Below are 19,345 nucleotides of genomic sequence, written 5' to 3'. Positions count from 1 at the left end.
GATGGGTGTGTCAGAGGCAGTGCGATTGGCACAGGATAGAGCAGGGTTTAGGGCTGTTGTACATAGGGTCGCTATGAGTCGCAAACGACTCAACGGCACATAACAACAACAAACACACTTGGACCAGGAAGCAGTCATCAGAACAGAGCAAGGAAACACTGCATGATTCAAAATTGGGAAGGGTGTACGCCGGGATGTGTCCTATCACCATACCTTTTCAATCTGTGTGCAGAACAGATCATCTGGGAGGCTGGGCTCTATGAGGAGGAATGTGGCATCAGGATTGGAGGGAGACTCATCAACAATCTGCATTATACAGAGAATACAACCCTGCTTGCTGAAAATGAGGACTTGAAGCACTTACTACAGAAAGTCAAGGACTACAGCCTTCAATATCGATTGAAGCTCAATATCAAGAAAACAAAGATTCTCACCACTGGGCCAATTGGAAGCATCGTGATAGATGATGAAGAGATTGAGATTGTTAAGAGATTTAGTTGTCCTGGCTCCACAATCAACAGTCTTGGTACCAGCAGCCAAAAAAATCAAAAGATTAATTACATTGGCAAAATTTGCTGTCAGAGACCTCTCCAAGAACTGAAGAGTAACGATGTCAGTTTGGAGACCAAGGTGCCCCAGATCCAGGCCATAGTCTTCATAATCACTTGCTATACATCAGAAAGATGGAAAATGACTAGGGGTGATAGAAAGAGAATGGATGCCTTTGAGCTGTGGTGCTGGAGAATATTGAATATACCGAGGACTGCCAGGAGAACAAACAAGTTTGTCCTGGAGAGGGTGAAGCCAGGCTGCTGCTTGGAGGCAAGGATTCTGAAGCTTCATCTGACATACTTTGGTCATGTTGCAAAGAGTCCTTAGAGAGAGACATCATGCTTGGAAAGGTGGAGAGATAGCACAAGAGAGGAAGAGCCTCAATGAGATGGATTGACTCAGGCAGTGACTGGAGTGATGAAAGAAGACGTGTCAGAGACAATAAGGTTAGCACAGGATAGAGCAGGTTTCAGGGCTATTGTACATGTTGTTGTTGTTGTTGTTGTTATGTGCTGTCGAGTCGCTTGTGACTCATAGCGACCCTATGTACAACAGCCCTAAACCCTGCTCTATCCTGTGCCAATCGCACTGCCTCTGACACACCCATCCCGAATACCCCAGTCACTGAATAGAGACTCATAGAGGGTCTTCCCCTCCTGCGCTGTCCCTCTACCCTTCCAAGCATGATGTCCCTCTCCAAGGACCTGTCCCTCCTTACAACATGTCCAAAGTATGTCAGACGAAGCCCCAGAATCCTTGCCTCCAAGGAGTAGCCTGGTTTAGCCCTCTCCTGGATGAATCTGTTTGTTTTCTTGGCAGTCCATGGTACATTCAAATACTCTTCTCCAGCACCACAGCTCAAAAGCATCAATTCTCCTTCTGTCCTCCCTGGTGATTGTCCAACTCTCTGATGCATAACAAGTGATTACAAAGCCCATGGCCTGTATCAGATGCACCTTTGTCTCCAGAGACACACTGTTGCTCTTGAGTACTTTAGAGAGGTCCCTAACAGCAGACTTTCCCATTGCAATACTTTTTTAATTTCCTGGCTGCTGGTGCCAAGAGTGTTATATTGTACAGAGGGTCGCTATAATTCTCAAATGACTCGACTGCACATAACAACAACAGCAACACCGCATTTATTTAGATAATTTCTCTAAATCTATCCAGATATCTAGGACGCTGTACAGATTCTGTCAATTCCACTTCAGGCCCCTGCTCTTTGCTTGTTTGGGTGTATCTAGTCCCAGACCCTTGGCTTGGTACTCACAGCCAGGCCAGTCTACCTCCCCTGGAGCTGGGCAGCAGCACACTGTGCTCCTTGAAGGGTGGAGATGACCTGGGGAGGTACAGGAGTACAGCTGAGATGCAGCCTTTAAAGTTGGGACATCTGCAGGAGGACCACCCGGCCACGTGTGAGGAGGGTGAAGCTCCTGGGCTCTCTGACATCTCCAGCTCTGCTCAGGGTTTGGTTGGGATTCTCTGCTCAGCCCAGTTTGCAGGCACCGCTCCCTCCCCGCTTTAATCAAAGGCTGTGAATTGCCCTGCTCCACCATGACGTTTCAGCACAGGGTGGAGCCCTCCTATCTCTCCAGGTCACTTGGCACTTAGTAAATTGCTTTTCGTGAACTTAGGCAGGCAGTACTCCAGCGGGAGCCACTGTCTAGTGATGAGTGACAGTTGTAAGGTACAATCTTTATTCTGCACAGGCAGACGGGGTGCCTGGCGTGAGAATGTGCAGCAGCAGCGGTGGCTCAGTGGCTCTGAGGCCCCTCAGCACCATGGCACTCGACTGGGGAAAACCCACCAGCCCTGTAGGCCTCAAAGTGAACCCAGGTGGGGCTCCAGCCGGGTTGAGAGTGGCCCGGGTGGGGCGGGCCAAACTGCCTGCTGCTAATCCACGGCCTCAAGCAAATTCTTACTTCTGAGACTTTGCTTCTTCCTCTAAAATGAGTACAGTGGTTCCTCCCTCTTCACTATATTGTCCCAAGGATTGAACAAACAAACGTCATAACATTTACAACAATGCACACCCATGTACAGCATTCTACAATCAACAAAGCCTATTTCTTTTGCCAGGAATGCTATTTAAAAAACATTCTTTCCTTTGTAGGAACCTTTGCCACAGATTCCACCATTAGAGAGTCATTCCTTTATCTTAAGCCTTTATTGCTTCCCTTTTGCTTGTGCAGGATGAAAGGTTCAGGAGAAGACTGGGCTGCTTCTGGTCAGGGTACTTTTCTCTTCCTCCTCACAGATCCCTTCCTGTCGCTGCTTGTTGTTGTGTACCATTGAGTTGGGATCAACTCACGGCAGCTGACACACCAGCAGATTTTCAGAGGTAGTTAATCACACAGGAGTAGAGAGGATTCATCTTTCTCCTGTGGAGCAGCCAGTAGATTTAAACCTTTTACCTTTGGGTTGACAGTGCAGTTCCTTACCTCTCGGCTACCAGAGCTCTCTATCCTTGCTTGAGGGCAGGGTTAATGAGTATAGTCACTGAGAGGAGGGAGGAAGGGCTGGGACAGGAGTCAGGGGATGTCACAGAGAAGTCTGGTCCTCTACCATAAAGAAGGGGAAGCAGAAGGGACAAGTCCCATCTCAATGGCCAGGGACTGACTGCCAGGAGGGTGTTGGGTGCTTTTAGAGACAGATGTTACATGATCTCACAGCACCCACTACGACGAGGTAACACTACTCTCATTATGCAGAGAAAGAAACAGACTCAGAGGATAGGGTTTGTGTCCAGGTCACAAGTCTAGGAAATGGCACAGCCAATATTCAGATCCCCTCTGTCTGAAGCGTGGGTGGGCAGTCAAGCTTTTAGAGATGTGGATAATAGATTAGGGAGGAGGGAACTGAAGAATGGTGGGGACTAGGAGTGTAGGGTAAGCCTCAAGTTAACAACAAAATAAAAGATTCAATCAGGCTTTCAGCTCAGGGAAGTCTAGTTAGGCTCCAAGGGAGAGTGTGTTGCGGGGATTTGGAGCCAGAGAGTATCTTGACTTCTCAGACCACTCAGGGAGGACAGGCTGCCTGGGGGTGCTGAGAACCCTTCACCTCCTCCCTGGAGGTGCGAGGGCACATGCTGAGGGGCCATCTGGCAGGGAAGCTGGGCTGGGAAGCCCTGCCTGGGTAGAAGCCACAAAGTGAGCCTCTAGAATAGTCCCGGTCCTATTCCTGCTGGAACACAGGCCTTCCTGGAGTGTCCCCTGGGAGTCCCAGAGCAGCCCCTGACTGTGGCAGCTTCTCATCTTCAAAGGCTCAGCCTCCTCCATTATTCACCAGGGCCCTGGCTCCCCTCACCTCAGATCCACAGAGCCCCCTCCTCCCTGGCTCCTCTCTGCCCCAAGAGCCTCGCACATCAAACGCTTTCTCCTGTGCCCTGATGTATTTTCAAATGTGCTCATTGCCCTCCTCTTCTCTTAGCCCATCTGCAGCCATAGTTTTTTTTGTCAAGCTGCTCAGAAACTTTAGGATTACCCTAGACTCATCATTGTCTCTCTCACTACAACCAATCCATCAGAGACCCTGTGGGTTCCATCTTCAAATTCCAGCATCTCACTGCACCTCACACCAGGCCCCAGGCCTGCTGCTGCCTGGGCTGGATCCTCACAGTAGACCCATCTTATGCTCTCACCCCCGATCCAGTCACCCTGCTTCTGCCTGTGTCCTCTGCAGTCTCCTCTCAGCTCAGAGGCCCCAGCGAACCTGTTCACATCAAGTCAGATCTCTTCCTTCTGGGCTCAGAACCCTGTGTGGCTCCCAGATCTCTCAGAGACACAACTCAAGTCCTCACTGCAGCCCTCAGTCCTGCCCTGGGCTGACCCTGGCCTTTCTCTAAGTCCTCTGCCCGCTTCTCTTCCCTTGTCACAGACCTCCTGGTCAACCACCAACCTAATATGTACTGCAGACTGCTTCCTCCAGCCGCACACCCAGTCTCCTTATCCTGATCTCCTTTTTTGCTTTATTTGCGCCTGTGCTTTTCTATAGCGACATAAATGTGTTTCTCATACACTGTGTCTATTGCTTCTTTTGGAGGAAGTGCAGCCAAATCGCTCCTCAGAGGCAAGGACGGTGGAACTTCGTCTCGTGTACTTTGGGGCATGTTATCAGGAGGGAGCAGCCCTTAGAAAGGGGGCATCATTTTTAGAAATGTGCAAGTTCAGAGGAGAGAAAGGTCCTCGGTGCAATGGATCTGCTCATGGACTGCGACAAGGAAGGAGCGTGAGCATTGTGAGGAGGACGCGGGGCTGAGCAAGGTTTTGACTTGTTTGTATTTGATTTGTTTGTGCAAGGGTTGCTGCTATTCAGAGTCAACTTGACAAAACACTGTTCACTGCCCCCCGGCTTAAATTCAACAGAGGCGGGGACTTTTGTCTGTTTTCTCTCTGATGGGTCGGCAAGCCTAGAATGGTGCTTCGCACATTGCAGGCATGAAGCATCTTTTTTTTTTTTTTTTTACTGAGTAAAATAAAGGTCATTAAGACATTCTCTTCTCATAAGAAACTCTCCACATTATAAAACATAAAGAGAACAGAAGCGAAATGAGTACACAGAAACTCCTTACAGTTTTATCAGCTTCTGTGGAGTTGATTGTGACTGACAGGGATCCCCTGTGCTTCAAGGTTAGCACATGCGCCACGCGGTTTTCCACGGCTGTGCTCTTTCAGAAGCGGATCACCAGTCCTTTCTTCAGAGGCATCGCTGGTTAGATCCCAATCCCACCTGGCAATCAGTCAAGCATTTAACTGTTTGTGCCTCTCAAAGACCCTCATCTTGTCACCTAAACCCTGCTCATCATTAATTAATATTTTGGGCCAGTTCCTTCCCGTTTCTTTTGCTGAGATCTGTGTAATAGATACCATGAACTGTGTAGATGCCATCCAGTCGGCTCTTACTTACAGCAATCCTTCATACAACAGAACAAAGCCAGGCCGATCCGCCACCAGCCTCACGGTCTCTGCTGTGAGGACGCCCACTGCTGCAGTGGCCACGTCAGTCCATCTCGTTGAGGGGCAGCTTCTCTTTAGCTGAACCTGTGCTTTACCCAGGATGATAAACAACAAGCCAAAAACTATCCTTCAACATAATTATTTTCCCCCATCCCTGACGATTTTCTTCATTCTTTCTGTCTAGAAAGGATCCCCCTCCCCCAGAGTTAAGTTGTACAAACTTTTCAAAAGTTTGACATCTGTAATCCGAAGCCATGCTCATGTCTTCACACACTGAAAGGTTCCAAGCGTGTGCGCTCATGTGGGGCCTGTCTCAGGTGTTCGCTCGCGGTGTCTCTATCCTACCTGTGCCCAGAGCAGCTCACGTTTCTCCAGACCAGGCTCTCGTTTATTATTAAAGCCCCCGCTGTCGGCTTCGTTGCAGCCAAAGCCTCCAGCCCCCACATTAATATTGCAGGCGGGGCTCCAGAGGCCTAAATATTTCATCAGTGTGTGTGCTGGGCCGTCAGTGAGCCGTATTCCAAGCAAATTAAACCATCCTTCCCTTTTGCAGTACCCAGGGTGGTGTGCAGGAGGCCGGCTTTGGCCAGAGGACGTGGTCAATCGTCTGTGGAGAGCTAATCACTGTGGGGAGGACAGCTTAAAACAATAGTGGCATGTAATAGAGCAGTCTCGGGAGCCACATCTGACTGCCTGAAGCAGCAGCTTGCCATCTGGACGGGAGGGGAAGACACCCACATGAAGGGGTCCGCAACAGTCCGAGGGCTGGCACACAGTAGGTTCTGTGGGTCTGTGAGCAGATGGCTTTCCTCATAAACCAGGGCAATTCACTCACTCACCACTTAATAAGCGCAGAGTCCATACTACGTACTCTGCAGATGTTAAATACTTAGAACAATGTCCTGTACACAGCAAAACATTTCCCCCCCTGTTATGTACCATCAAATTGGATTCGACTGGCACAGATTTCCCCTCCTTCTCCAGCAGAGCATCTGGTGGATTCGAACTGTATGCTCATTCGGGATTGCAGCACAGCTTCTTGCCACCAGGCCACTAGAGCTCCCTTAGTGAAGCTTTTTTTTCCCTCATTTGTGTGTGTGTGTGTGTGTGTGTGTGTGTGTGTGTGTGTGTGTGTGTACCGTCAAATCAGATCTGACTGGTACAGGAGGAGATTGTCCCTCCTTCTCCGGCAGAGCATCTGGTGGATTTGAACCGTGTACCTCTGGGATTGCAGTGCAGCTTCTTGCCACTACGCCACCAGAGCTCCCTTAGAGAAGCATTTTTTAAGGGATTGTTGCACTGCTAACACAAAGGCTGTTTGTCTCAGGCAGTTTGACTCCATAAGCAGCTCTGCAGGAGAAAGATGGGCAGTGTCCTCCCATCAAATGCATAGTTTCTGAAAACTGACAGAAGGTTACTCTGAATCAGATTCAATGGCAGTGGTTTTGGGTTTTTTTTATTATTCTCTCAATTCTGTGACAGAGTTCTGGTGGCCTAGTGGTAAGAACCTGAGCTGCAGTCCAAAGGCATGTTGTGGTTTGAATCCACCAGCTGCCCTGCAGGAGGATGGACAATCTCCTCCTGTGTGATCTGTTACCTCTGAAAACCCCCTGGAGGGTCAGCTCTGAGTTGGTTCTGACTTGACAGTATAAAACATTAACAACATCTCAATTCTGTGAAGGCGGTATGATCATTATTCCCATTTCACAGATGAGGAAATAAAGGCTCAGAGACGCAGCTAAGAAGTTAAGAGACTGTCCGCAGATCTTAAGCACCTAGGACAGGATGCGGATGTCCTGGCTCTGCCCCACTTCTCAGGCTGCCTGGGTCTCTCTACTAAGCCCCAAGGAAAGAGACTCTCAGTGCCTTGACTCTGTCTCACTCTCCCTCTGGCAGGAATGACCTCCATTTGCACCAAACTCCCCTATTTTCAACCTTTCACCTGGTTGGGGGTTTCAAGACCTGGATGGTAAGGGCCTAAAAGATCTGGAGAGATAATATAACAGGACTGGAAAGTAATATAATGCAGAGGGTGGAAATGGGCAGGGCACTTTTGCCTGTATGGATTGAGTTATAGAGCTGGCACCCCAAAATTAGACCATTTGGAATAATCATGTGTCAGACTTCAGCAAAAAGTAAAGAGTTGCCCCACACAGGGGCCAGGTTTCTGAAAGGGGCCGTGCCTCACTTGTTTGCCTATGGGTCACCCCCTTCTCAACCTTTACAGCATGACTGCTGATCTCTGCAACTGGACATGTCTGCAAAGATGCAACCTGGTCTCCATCCTCTCCCAGCTCTCTCTGTGACACCATCTCACTTAAGAATAACTGCTACCACTTCCGGAAGTGCAGGCTGCGAAAACAACCAAGAGACGGTCAAAGAATGTCACCGTGATCTTTATAAAACCAAAACCAGGAAAACCTCATTGCCATCGAATCAGGACAAAATCTTAACCAACCCTTCATTGGATTTCTTGGGCTGTTAATCAAACAGGAGTAAATTGCCCCTCTTTCTCCCTTAGAGCCACTGCTGGATTCCAACTGCCTTTGGGTGGACAGTGCAGCAGCTTCCTACTAACCAGGTCCCTAGAGCTCCCTGTCACCACGGCAGTAACATCAGTAATGCCACGTCACTTAATTCATTCATGCACCCAAATGTTTATTCACTCAACAAAAATGCTCACGGGTGCAGATTATGCCTCTATGTTAAATTCCCCAGTGACTTCACGTCACACTTCGAATAGAATCAAAACAAACACCTTCCCAAGCCATGTTGTTGTTAGGTGCCATGGAGTCAGCTCCAACCCACAGTGACCCTGTGGTGCAACAAACAAAATGAAATGCTGACCGGCCCTGGGCCATGCTCACGTTTATTGCTATGTTTGAGTGTGCTGTTGCAACCTCTGCGTAAATCCATCTCAGTGAGGGCCATCCTTTTTTTCATTGATCGTTTATCAAGCGCGATGACTGATCTCTCCTGATAACGTGTCCACACAAATGAGACGAAGTCTTGTCATCCTCACTTGTAAAGAGACTTCTGACTGCATTGCTTCAAAGACAGATTTGCTCATTCCTCTGGCAGTCCGTGGTATATTTCACATGCTTCCCCAACACTGCAGTTCAAAGACATCGATTCTTCTTTGGTCTTTCTTTATTCGTTTATTCTCTGCCCAACCGTTGCATGCATGTGAGGTGACTGAAAATGCCATGTCTTGGGTCAGGCACACTTCAATCTTCAAAGTGATATTTTTACCTTTTAACATTTTAGGCTCTAAATAATCGACCCAAACCTTCCTCCCCTACACCTTTCTGTTTCTAGATTAACACCAGTTAGTTGTTCTCTCGTCTGAAGCCCTTCCAAGCGCTGCCCCTGCATTTCAGTCTTTGCTCACCTCTCTTCCCCAGCGTGTCTGGTCACAAAGGAAACCCTGCTTTGTTTTTTCCAAGTTACCTTATTTAGATTTGTCTGGGGACCAATTGGATCTTTAAAGTTCTGTAAAACCAGGCACTCGTTCACTGCTGCACCTCAGATGTCCAGAGCGATGCCTGGTGTTACTGAAGGAAGAAAGAGAAAGAAAGAGGGAAGAAGGAAAGGTAGGAAGGAAGGGGAGAGGAGGCAGAAGTCTCTGCTAGCTCAGAGCCAGCCATGTTTGGGGAGCATGGAGTGAGACAGAACAGTGTCTGGTCCACAGAGACTTTGTCTTATTGCTCGTCAAGAGAGGGACAGAACCTGTGTGTCTTTGCCCACTTTGCAATCATCTGCCTCAGGAGAGCTGACGGGTAAGCCCTGAGATCAGAGACCCCTGCTTCCTGCTGCATTCCTGTGCTCCGCACTCTTCCACGCTGCCATCCTGCTCCAGCGCCCAGGTGCGCAGCCCAAGCTGCTTGTCATTCCAACCGCAGCTCCCTTCACTGGTGCTTCCCACCGCGCCAGGAGCGGGTTTGTGATAACGTCCAAATAAATTATTTAAGCGACTTTCCGAGAGGCCAGGATGAAACTCCAGGCTGATAACCGTGTCTGAGGCTGGAAGGGAGGTTTGGGGCCCCTGAGCCTGTTGACTGCTTCTTCCCACACCTCTGCCTTTGGTTTAGTGACCCCCTGGGTTAGAGGAGGGGCCTCCAGTGAGCTGGGTTCTGACACAGTGGGGCTGGGGGGAGAAGGAGGCATGTTAGGTATGTCCCCTTGCTCTCCTGCTCATAGAAATGCGAGTGAAGGAGGGTGTCAGAGGGGAAAGTGAGCCCTGGATTACAAGCCTGAGTCCTTGGCAGAGACCCTTCAGCAGACGCTAACCACCTCACTTGTGCCACACAGGCCAGATTGACTGTCATAATGTGGGGGACAGTTTCTGTGGGGACGGAGGCAGAGCAATGCAGAAACCTCTATGGCATCAGTGGAAGAAGGGGTAGGGTAGAATGAGGGTAGAATTATTCTTTGGGGTGAACTGAGGAGAGGAGTGGGGTACAGGGAATTCCAATTAGAGATATGACAGTTTCCTGAAGGATGGCATCGGAATTAGGAGCAGAAATAAATGCTAGGCCTGCACAGCCTGGTGTTGGCATGGCTGGGACCCAGTTGTCCTGTGGGATGCCAGCAATCCTCCCATGTGACTGGGGACAGAGGTCTCAGGCGGGGGGGGGGGGGGGGCTTTAGGCAATCACCTGCCTTCCCTGGTAGCACAGCCTTCTCAGATGGATGAGTGTGGGGAGGGAAGATAAAGTCTGTGACAGTGACCCTCCATGAAAAGGTCAAGGGCATTCAGGTACGTGAGTAGTGCTTTTCTATTTGGCCAAGAGTCAAGTTAATCTCATCTCTGAGGGCCATGACAGGCTTAGGGTACTGTTGAAGGGAGGTCCATACCCTTGACTCAGACTCACTACACCCACAGTGCTGGCAGACCTGGTGGTTCTGAGGCCTCAGACCACATGGGCCCTGCGGTCTCTGGGGGAGCTAGAACCATGTGATCACTCCTGTCTGTGATTCTCGGGTCCTAGATCTCCACTGATGGAGGGCTCAGATGTCCTCCTGCCTCAGTGAAGGCTGTGTTCTACCTCTTCTGGGGAGATTTCTCTTTCTTTTTCTCTCCAAATATTCCTCAGAGGCACCCCTTCAAGTAAGTCTTTCCTAGCACCATGCAGAACTTCACCAGCGAAGTTCTGAAATCTAAGCCATGTAGGGAAGTGTCTTAGCAGGTTTAGGCCCTACCACAAACTTCCACAGAGCCAGGAAAAGGGAAGCCTGCTTGAAAGAGGGACAAGAAGGGAGGGATATTGGTAGGGAAATAGAAATGTCTCGGACAGCATCTGTACAACTCTGTACCCTTCAGTAGCAACTACATTCCTCTACCAACATTTACTCTTGATGGGGTGATCTGGTGGCTGTAAGGGTGGCTGGAGCCCAGAAGACCTTAGGCAGGAGTAATGGAAGCAAGTGAGGGATTCTCAGTCATCAAAAGGTCACCTTGGGTTTCTTTCTAAAAGCTCAAAAAGCAGGTATCCAGTTCCTAGAGTCTGTTCACAGGGTCCTTGAAGAGTTTCTGTTTGGGAGGTAGCATGGAGCAACGCACTAGAGGCAGGTAGACTCAAGATCTATGTGAGCTCTCAAGTGGAGAGCTGTAAGGTGCCTGTTAGGAGGGAGGCTTCTTGGGAAGCTGTGACCCCTTTCTAGACCGCGGTTGCAGTGCTGTACGTGATACTTGCCCTACTAACACAAAGAACATGAACATGGGGAAACTAATAATGGAGAACCCACATAGATGCTTTTTGGAGGCTCTGCTGCCCTAAAAGATTTACTGATTTAATTTATGTTACTTTTAAAGATGAAAACAGAGGAGAATGACTTGACCAAACACACATCCAAGAGTGGCTGACAGTGGCTAAGACTTCAGAACTGGAGCAGCACCCTGTAGCAGCGGGAGTGGGGATGGGGCGAAAGTAGAGAGCTTCTTTCTAAGCTTCCTACATACACATTCCCTAAAACCCAGACACTGGAGACTTGCCCAGGCCATAGAACACTGTGATGCCCCAGCTTCCCTGCCTGGTGAGTTCCGTGTGCTTCCTTACGGTGGACCTAGAGGAGGCTAAAGCCAAGGACGTGGGCTGTGGGAGGCTGTGAATGTGACTGTTTTAGAAGAGGGGAGAAGGAGGGCAGTAGGAGGGACATAGGAGTAGATTATCCACAAATAGGAGCAGCCTGGCCTCCTTCCCAACCAAGGGACAGGCCATGACCTCGGACTGCATCCCACCCCTGCCAGCACCCAGCAATTGCCCCTGAGGTAAAAAGCTGCTGCTGTTACTGCTGCTTTGAAAACAATGCCCAGGGCTGCAGCCACATAGGAGAATCTATCTACTGGCTTCCAGGTAGAAAGGTGAAAATGAGGAGACACTCCCACAAAGCTTCCTCTGGCCAGCCCCAGAAATCCTCGTAATAACCAGTTTCATGTGATTGTGATGACAGCCCATTGAACAGAAGAGAAACTGAGAGCTAGAAAGTGTGGGGAAAATTTACACGAGAGAAGCTTGGACTAGGCCCTCTAGGGGGCTAGAGAGCTGAGTACAGGTGAAGGATTGTGAGACAGCTTTTACTGAGCATCTGTTTTGTGCCTGGCAATGTGTTGGAAGGTAGGGCAAGGGAGAGGATATCATCTCCGTTTTGCAGATAGGAAAACTGAAACTTAGATAAAAAGGATGTGACAGGCTACAAAATCGAGTCATTATCACAACTACTTTGAAGCAACTGTCTGCCATCCTAGAACTTTCTTGACTTATGACAGACAGATGTATATGCTACCCAACGCAACTCAGCTATGAGTTTAAGCCAAGTCCCTTGGGAAGAAGGGGAAAGCAGGGCCAATCAGAAAGTGTTCAAGAAGAAGTAACTAGATACTAAGACATCTGGGCTGCTGTGTATCCCTTTAAAAGGCAAGATAAGGAAAAGGAAGGTCTTCCAGGCCTGATGGTGGGAGTCTTGAGGGGGAAGAAAGAGCTTAGGCCAAGATCTGGATGCAGAGCCCTCTGACCCTGTTCTGAGAACAATGTTCTGAGGACTGGGTGATGGGTGTCCCCACAGGCTGGAGGGCTGGACAGGTGGTGGGAGGGTCAGAAAGCAAGATGACTGCTGGCTGAGGTCCTGATTGTCAGGAGCCCCACTGTAACAAGTGAAATTACCCCGCCCCCCCCTTCCATACTGAGCTCTTTGGGAGAAAGTTACTATGCAGAAACTATACTTAAGAAATGTGAAGTGAGAGGTGAAGGATTTTCAGCCTAACATTGACCAAAACAAAAAAAAAAAAACTCACTGCCTTCAAATTGATTCCAACTCAAAGGGACAGTCAGACAGAGTAGAACCACCCAGTTTCTAAGACCGTAAATCTGTACCTACGCAGATCCTCAACTTTCTCCCACAAAGTAGCTAAAGGAGTCAAATCACCAACCTTTAGGTTAACAGTCAAATTCTTTAATCACTACACCATCAAGGCTCCCTTGCTGTGCCATTGAGATGGGACTGACTTATAACTGACCCCCTAGTGGGTTTTTGGAGGTTGTCAATTGCCCATCTTTCCCCTTAGAGCCACTGGGGGCTTTAAACCACCAACAGGCCTGGCCTTTGAGTTAGCAGCACAATCCCCTATGGACTAGGCCACCAGAGCTGACAAAGAGATGGAGAAATAGAAAATCAAACTATTGCCAATGGGTAGATTACAAGTCACAGCGACACTGCTGGATAGGGTGGGCCTGCCCACAGGGTTTCCAAACCTTTACTGAAGCACTGTCATATCGGTCTCCCCTGGAGCAGCTTATGAATTTGAAGTGTCATCCTTTCAGTTCGCAGCCAAATGCTTACCTATTGCATCTGTGGGGACATAACACCTTAGACTCCATCAGTAAGGAGCTCTGGTGGCACAAATGATGCTGTGCTCGGGTGCTGGTGGATGGAGTAGGAGGTGGATAACACAGATGGAGAGCAGGTTTGTGGAAGAATGAAGTTTTCCATTTGGGGACTGGTTTAGGCATAATGTTTAAAAACCAAACCCAAAATCTGATCAGAGATGTCGGTTTGGAGCTTAGATCCCCCAGAGCCCAGCTTTCTGCAGGTACCCCCAGGCTCTTGGCACTCTTGGAGGTTGCTCACCCTCTAACTTCCATGGAGACCAACCCAGTCTTAGAGGTCACTGACTGAATATAGAGGCTAGACCCTAGGTGACTTCTGTAGGGGTACTCATCAAATATACTCAGCTTCCCCCAGTTCTTCAGGATTGCTAGGGGGCTCCTTGTGTGATCCTTGTTAGGTGCTGTCGAGTCGAGTATGACCCAGAGTGACCCTGTGAACAACAGATCTGAACCCTGTCCTGTCCTGTGCCATCCTCATCATCTCTGATACACTTGAGCCCACTGCTGCAGTCACTGTGTCAGTTCTTCTCATTGAGGACCTTCCTCTAGCTCACTGGCCCTCCACCTGATGTCCTCTGTCAGCATGCCCAAGATATGTGAGACGGAGCTTTGCCATCCTTGCCTCTAAGGAGCACTCTGGCAGCAACGCATATCTATTCATTCTTTTGGCAGTCCACAGCAACAATAGGGGGCTGCTCTAGAATCTGTGAAGCCTGTGGATGTGGTGACACCCCCATGAAGTGAGATAGGAACCCAGGGCCTCATGGAGGAATTAAACAAGGGTAGCAAATCCACTTAGAGCCTGCTCAGAACTGTGGAAGGCCATGGCTGTCCATTGTTCCCAGGAAAGGGGAGATGACCGCAGAAGGTTTGTTTTCCTGCGGAAGGATCACCTGCAGGACAGGGGACTACATTGTTGTTGGATGTCACCGAGTCACTTCCGATTCGTGGTGACCCATGGTGAAGAGTAGAGCAGAAGTCCTCCACTGGGTTTTCTAAGCTGAACTCTTATGAAAGCAGACTGCAAAGGCTTTCTCCTGCAGAGAAAGCATTTGAACTCCTGATTTTTTGGTAAGCAACTAACTATTTTGCTAGTAAGCCATCAGTCTGTGTTGTTGTCTTCAAGTGCTACGGAGTCCAGTATGACTCATAGCAACAATGGCTCTGAACCTCGCCCTGTCCTGGGCTGTCTCCTTCAGCTCTGATGTACTTGGGCCATTGTTACAGTCACTGTGTCATTCCATCTCATTGAGCTTCTTCTTGATGACCCTCCACCTTTCACAGTTGATGTCCTTTTCCAAAGACTGGCTTCTTCTAACGACATACCCAAAGTATGTGAGACAAAAAAGCGTTGAAATTCTTCTTGGAAGGCAGCCAGCTCCTCAAAGGAATAAAGACCACCCTCCCATTCGCTGCCCCCCCCCAAATGCAAATGCAGTGCTTGTGGACAGAATAAGAAACTCACTGGTACGATCCCTTCTACAGGATTCTTTAATCAGATTAGCTCCCAGGAGGGTCCAGAATGGATAGAAAGATGGAATAGATACAGAAAATGGGCCAGGAAAAGGCCCACCCTCAGAATTTTTTTTCCTTATATCTCCCACACTCTTTAAAGCTTCACATTTCTCCAGATCTAGTTGTTCCTCATTGTTCATGTGGGGAAACAGAAACTCTGGGAGGGAAACAGACTTGTTCAGCATCACAGTGTCAGGTTAAATCCTGACCCCTAATCATGCCCTTTCTCCGTGGGATGAGTCTAATCACCCATCTCATCCCACTCAAAGATAGGTTAGGCTACATTACTTTTGAGATATGGTACCAAATAAAAACTATTTTTAAATTGTTCAAAAATTATTAAAACAAAAATAACAAAGCACTAAACTAAGCACAGATCCTTCTCCATCGTCTGACTGCCTCTTGACCAAGGACCCATGAAGCCAGCCTACCCCTATCACTCAGTCCTCAGTATCCAGAATCCTCTTCTCTCCCTTCATGTGGGACTCTCTTAGTCATCCCTCAAGGTCCAGCCCTCGGGTACTTTCTTTTCTGAGAGGGAAGCCTCCTCAGCTTCTGACCAAATGTCTTTGTTCTCTCACTCCCTTTGCTAACTCATTGCCATTGAACTGGAATCAACTTATAGCTGACCTTCCAGCCAGTTTTGGGGATGCTGTAAATTTCATGGGATGAGATTTCCCATCTTTATCCTGTGGAGACTTGGGTGGATTTGAGCCACCAGTGAGGTTATCCTTTGGGCTAGCAGCTCAACTTCTTATGGACCCGGTCAATGGAACACCCTCTTAGTTACTCCAGTTCAACTCAACTTATTGCCATCGAGTCAGACATGACTCATAGCTGACCTTCCCATGGATTTTTGGAGGCAGCAAATCATGTGGGAAGAGTTTGTCCATCCTCCTCCCGGGGAGCCCTGGCGGATTCGAACTGCACAAGAGAGGTGCTACCTTTAGATTAGCATAGGAACTCTAACCTCTTGGCCACCAGGGTGTAGTCATCTGGTGGCGGTAGAACAGAAGAAGCATGTATGTAAGCAGCGTTTAACACAGAGAAATTTACTTTCTCACAGATTAGGAGGCTAGAGGTCCAAATGCAGGATGCTGGTTGTAGGAGAAAGATTGAGCTCTGTCTACTCTGGAGAAAAGGTTTTTTAATAAAAACAACTCCACACTCATGAAAATTCTGGCTCATGGATACTTTACTTTGGTTTCTGAGTCTGTTAACCCTTATGGGAGGAACCTCCCCATCTTCTTCTATAGAGCAGAGCAGCTGGTAGATTCGAACCACTAACCTTTAGTTGTCCATGGAACACATACTGCATTACACAGAGAGGGATGCTTAATCACGGGCATACAAGTTAAAAACAGTTGCATATAATTTTGATGGGACACAATTAAATCTGTAACATTAGGCAAGTGAGCCCGTGAACCCAGAGTATGTTCCTCTCTGGCATTGGGATGGTGGGTCCCATTTAAGCAGTCTTTCGTTTCCTGATGGTGTGACCCCAGAGCTCTAGTGCCCAGACCATGTCCATAGGGGATTTGATAGCACTTAAGTACATTTCTTAGCTAGACAGTTTAAGGTCACAGCTTGGGAACCCCCTCTCACTCTGGCTTCTCTGGAAGGAAACCAGGCTGGAAATGTCACAAATGCAGCCGTTCCCTCCAAGCTCACCCAGGGCCATTCCAGACCCAAGACTAAGCCTCCTTACCTCCCCACAGTGGGGTGGATAGTCCCTCCCTTCCTGGGAAAAAGTGAGGACTAAGGAAGATTAAGATGATAAGGAGATTTCACTAAGAAGATCGGTAAAGCTCTGTGACAGGAGAGGGGATTACTTGATTAACGTCCAGGCCAGGCTCCAGGCTCTGGGCTGTGAGCCCAACCAAATCTTTGCTGATAAGTATTGGCTGTAGATCAAGAAGTACAACTCCTACCAGACAATTCATCTGGAATGTATCATTCCTATTCTCTCATTGTAGAGATGAGGAACTGAGGCTTTAAAAAGTTCATTGTGATCTAGTAAATTCTGACTCCTAGAGACCCTATGAGACACAGTAGAATTGCCCATAGGGTTTCTGAATATATGGAGGCAACTTTCTTCCACAGAGTGGTTATAATTAAAAAAACTCATACCCATTCCCATTGTCAGAGCGAATTCATAACTGATCCTCCCTTGAGTTTCTGAAGCTGTAGTTTGGATGAGAGGAGATTGATCATCTTTATCTCTCCAAGTTGCTAGTGGATTCAAGCCAGAGAGGTGTGACCTTTGGGTTAGAAACACAACTCACTGTGGAACAACACACCACCAGAACATTTAAAACCATGATCTTTTGGTGAGCAGCTGAATGCCTTTACCCATAGATCAAGATGCTAAAAAATTTACTTTTTATTGGTTTTGTTATGGTGGATCTAACAATGGATCTAAACCCTGCCCTTTCCTGTGCTGTCCTCACCAACTCAGATATATTTGAGCCCATTATTACAGTCACGGTGTTAATCCATCTTGGTGAGGGTCTTCCTTTCTTTAACTTACCCCTCTACCTTTCCAAGCATGATGTCCTCTTCCAAGGATTGGTCCCTCCTAACAGCGTGCCCAAAGTATGTGAGGCAAAATTTCACCATCTTTGCCACCTAGGTGACTTGAGGTGGTGTTTCAACACAATTCTGGCACAAATTGTCTCCCCAGAGAATGGACACACAAGATGAATGAAGCCCTTCCCCATCTGTGTGGTGTTCACTGTCCACACAAGAACTCAGAGGAGGGAAAAGTCATTGGGCAGCCAGGAGAATCTTCCTAAAGGAGCTCAAGGAGAGAAGAACATGTGTTATCTTCGAAAATTAAACACTGTTCTCTTCAGGTGAGGGCAGAAGTGGTCTTCAGGTGAGCAGAGAAGACTTGAACAAAGGTTTAGAGGCAAGGTTAGACCTGATGAGTTTGGAGTTTCCACACAGGTTCTGGTAGAACTCAAGGGGTCTTAGGAGATCAGCAAGCAGGCTGAAGAGTCCGACCTCTGTCCTCTGGGCCAGGAGAGATCCAGAGAGGGGCAAGCAAGAGACTGGGAGAGGATAGAATTCTGTAGGATTCTGTGTGACTCCTTCTGGACTGCAAGAAACAAGAACCAACCCAGCTGAAGAAAGATCATAGGGTCAGCTCCGGGTCATTCAGGAGCTGCCAAAGCAAATAATCAAAGACCTATTTCTGCAGTTTGCTCAGCTATCTAACTCCTAGTAGTTAACCCAAGGATCTGTGGAGATTTCTGTTCCAGAAGATGGCATCCCCAGTGCATTAGGTTGGAAGTAACCCCTAGCTAGAGTCTTGGGCCCCATTTTCTCTCCCAGGAGTGCCTCACATAGCCCAGGAACCAAGAAAGAGTGAAAGTGAAGAAAGAACGCAATGACCTCTAATGACCCACTAAGCCTCTGGGAATTCCATTTGGCAAATGTCAGAGGCCTGAAGGCAGGCCTTACTGCTCATCTTGACTGCTTAAGGTGGCAGGCAAGCTCAGAGAGGAAACATTCCCTGTCTAATGGTACACAGTTAGAAAGTGAACTGAGTCCCACCCAGGTTCCCCATTTGTGCAAGGCAGGGTCACCCTAGTAGAGAAGTCTTCTAAAAGGATTCCAATATAAATAAAAATAGAGTTCTTAGATATATAGGTTAATTGCTTTATCAAATTAGCTCCAAAGTATATCATGACTAGAACATTATAGGTGTTTATTTCTAGCTCACTTGTTGTTGATGCCTCAAGTCAACCATGACTCATAGCGACTATATGAACAACAGATCTGAACTTTGCTCTATCCTGAACCATCTTCACCGTCCCTGATATGCTTGAGTTGCTACAGTCACTGTGTCAGTTCATCTTGTGTAGGGTCTTCCTCTCTTTCTCTGACCTTCCACCTTCCCCAGAATAATGTCTCACTCTTTCTTCTCTCTGTCTTTGTCTCTCTCTTTCTCTCCTCTTTTTATGGCTCCATTTTCACCATATGGTTTTCAAGGTCACTGTGTTCATCTGCCTCAAGCTAGTAGAAGCAACTTAAATGATGATGCATGAGAGACTTTTATGGCCAATAATGGAAATGATATGCATCACTTCCACTCACATTTCATCAGATAGACTTCCCTCACATGAACACATCCAATCAAGAGAGAGGTTAAGGTGTGTGTTCTATCTGGGTACCTAGGAAATAGGGGAATTGATTTTGAAGCACTCTATGCCACAGGGTAAAACTGACAAACAGATTCTAAAATTTATGTAAGAAACAGGCATGATAAATAGGGAATATTATAAACAATTTTATTTCAAATTTGTAACAACTTAAATATAGGGTACAAATAATAAATGCAATTTAGCAAAATTGACAAAAGAAGAAATGATGGTGCAACCACTGTGGAAGGTGGTATGGTGCTTTCTCAAAAAGTTGCAAATAGAGATACCA

The 19,345-nt window shown here is 47.8% G+C and overlaps 1 pseudogene; it reads left to right on the top strand.

The window, feature by feature from the left end:
• The first annotated feature begins 2,285 nt into the window (after nucleotides 1-2,285).
• The window catches only part of LOC102865571, a 26,116-nt pseudogene continuing 9,056 nt past the window's right edge, over nucleotides 2,286-19,345 (top strand).

This window comes from Elephantulus edwardii, unplaced genomic scaffold (assembly GCF_000299155.1).
Source record: "Elephantulus edwardii isolate Elephantulus edwardi_28Jun2011 unplaced genomic scaffold, EleEdw1.0 scaffold00005, whole genome shotgun sequence".
Classification (NCBI taxonomy): domain Eukaryota; kingdom Metazoa; phylum Chordata; class Mammalia; order Macroscelidea; family Macroscelididae; genus Elephantulus; species Elephantulus edwardii.
This window is presented reverse-complemented; position numbering and strand designations above follow the sequence as displayed.